Genomic DNA, 2,968 nt, shown 5'->3' on the forward strand with positions numbered 1-2,968 from the left:
ATTGGGAATATATAAACAATTTGCAGCTTTCTCTAGTAGAGTGTCCATAGTATTATGCCACGTGGCTGAGAATTGTTGGCTGGGCTTAAGGGGATATAAGCCGGACGCGGAAGGGGAGAGTGTGCTATTTTTGTATCATAAGCTTGAATAAACTGCTTGAGGAAGAAACTCCGGAGTTGCGTTTACTTTCTGCTGGTCAGAAAGAAGTAACAGCAACAAATTTACATATATGCCACTTTAAAAAACACATCCACGAGTAAAAAAACTGGACATTTGTTTACAAAGTGCGGTGTATGAGTACAGCAAACTCAAAGACACAGTGGGCTTCTCTGCTTATAGAACTCCATCTCTGTTCAGTTGTGCTGCACGGGACAACAGACTGTAATAAAGCTTGGCCCTAACACCTGCCAGTAATGTCAGCTTTGCAAGAGACCTGGAAAATCTGTTCATTGTCCAGTAAGTACATCATTTATGACCTGGTATCAGTTATCCCAACCCAGATGAGTTCTCTGCAATGAATTCTGTATGGTTTGCATGTCCATCAGCAACTGAAGCTTTTTTCAGCTTTTTTCTCCAGGTCTCTGTTTGGGCAGATTTTTCTTACTTGTGGTCCTTGTGACTCCAGATGAATGACCGTCACTGTTTCCTTCTTCATCAAGAGTCTTTTTGTTAACTTTTAATTCTTTCTTCTGCTTATCTCTGTTTTGTTTCTCTAGCTGGGCTTGGTATTTTCGAACTTTAGTTCTCTAGGTGGTCTTTTCTTCCATTCTCCCCACTAGTGCCTCCAATTCACACTCCAGGTTGTCTTTCAGGTCCACACTTGGTGATTCAAGCTCATTTGCCCAAATTCATCCTATAAAGTCTGTAAGACATCCAAAAGTCCTTCACTAACACTGCTGGGAGGAGGCATCACTGATCTCTTAATCTTACTACCTAGTGAACAAGCTTGCTTTGCCAAGGGAACGCTGTTAACGACTCAATAATTGCACAGGGCTTTACTGTGGTGTTTCATCAGATGCAGCACATGCTGAACATTGGCTACCACGGCATGGCTGGGACTGGTGGATGTTCCAGCAACAAAAAGCATATCACCTAAAGAACACAGTCTGTAATGTGACTGTGCACCAAAATAGCTCCTAGAACCTTTATTTTCTGGTGGTTTTGACTTTAAAAAAAAAAAATTTCTAGTGCTGGGTGAAACACATGAAGTAGTCTTATCTTCAAAAATAAGTCTATTTGTTTCTAGACCACTCTGTAACTCTGCTACCCGAGCCTGCATATGTTTTTTTTTTTTTTTTCCTTTTTTTTCCTGCTCTTTTTCAAGGAGTTTGGACTCCAACTCTTGCAATTTTTCCCCTGCAAGGAACGGCCTGCATTGCAGTGAGTTTGTTGTATTCCTGTTCAAGAAGATTCAGTTTTCCAGCTGGCTCTGAACGTGGGTTTGATAGTGCTGCCATTCTCTTTCTAGAGAAACCTTCTTTTCTAAGAGATGTTCTTTCCATTTCTGCATGCTTTATCATATTTTGCATGTATTCCAATAGTTTTTCTAAAATATTACATTTATTTTTATCAGCTACCAACTGGGATGCCAGTTCTTGGTTGTGCTTTGGTTCTTCATTCTTTCAATTCTCTCTCTCTTGTATCTGTTCATCCAATACTTTCTCATATTCAATTGTTTCCCTAGACAAGGTTTTCACACTTTCTTCTGCCTGAATCTTCTCCAGTTCGAGATGTTGAATCTTGAAGATTCTTAAGAGCAGAAAAGATCGAGGCTGCCGCCATCTTCTCACCTGCGCAACATGGCCACTGTCCTTTGAGATCCTCCTCCGGATTTGACAGCTGCCCACCTGGGGCAAGCTGAATCCAAGTCCCTGATGGAAGGGGCAGGCGAGCTGTGAACCCTATAGACATCTTGCTCTTAGAAACCTCAAGGATGCCACACTCAGTGCACATGGGAAAAGCAATGCAAAAGGTCAGAATTTAATGATTCCTTGATGAGAAAATTACATAAAATTGTGAATTGTTATAATCCAGGGAATACAGAAATAATAAACAAAAATTTTCTGTATGAAATGAAATAAATTATTTACCATTGTTATAATTTAAACTACTTGTTTTTTTTTTTTTGTGAGGATGACTGGAGAAATTACAATTATTTCATGAATTAGTAATATCATGCTCATTAAAATATTATAAATACTATGTGTAAGCTATGGATAGACACAAAAGTGGCAATTTACTCAATCTAAAAGAAATGCTGTTAAAAAAAATCAAAGAAAAAAAGCAGAACCACAAAATGAGAAGTTCTTCTAAGAATTCTAGATAAACCAGTCTGTACATTTTTGGATACTCTTTAGGGTAGACCTGACTATAACTAAATGGGATGCTAAAGCATGAGGGAAAACAAAAGATGGTGTATTTAAAATAAAGTGAAGTACAGAAATGCATAAAACAGTGATTGATGCATTAAGATATAACATGAAGATACAATTTTGAAATTAGCACTCAGTGAAATAAGGATAGAATGACTGTCAACAGTGTATTGTCTGGAGCCAGAGTGCTACATTTCAACAACTTCTCCTAGCAACTGATAGACTGGAAGGAGAAAGCCATGAAGAATACTGTTTCTGACCCTCTATCTTGACCATCTTGACTCTACTTCACCAGTAATAATTTTCATTGCCTAGACTTTAATTTTCAGAAGGAACAACTGAGTGATTCTGTTTCCTGTCTTTGAGGTCTAATTGTAACTAAATAGAGTCTTCTGACTCCAGATGTCCATTCCAACATCTAAAACCAAGCTAATGCTACCAAAACATTCTACTGAGTGCATGAAACATAGATTATCTGCAATTATGGAAAGTATTGTGAACTGGGTAGTTTACAGAGTATGAGGAAATTGAAGAGAAATTAAATGAGTCACCACTGAGCACAGACAGTGTGATTTCCCCTGCTCAAACTTTGTCAC

The 2,968-nt window shown here is 38.3% G+C and overlaps 1 pseudogene; it reads right to left on the bottom strand.

Annotated features, from left to right (window-relative positions):
- Positions 1-482: 482 nt before the first annotated feature.
- LOC117719650 (centrosomal protein of 57 kDa-like) lies at positions 483-1,911 on the bottom strand (annotated as a pseudogene).
- Positions 1,912-2,968: the final 1,057 nt, after the last annotated feature.

This window comes from Arvicanthis niloticus, chromosome 14 (assembly GCF_011762505.2).
Source record: "Arvicanthis niloticus isolate mArvNil1 chromosome 14, mArvNil1.pat.X, whole genome shotgun sequence".
NCBI classification, from domain to species: Eukaryota; Metazoa; Chordata; class Mammalia; order Rodentia; family Muridae; genus Arvicanthis; species Arvicanthis niloticus.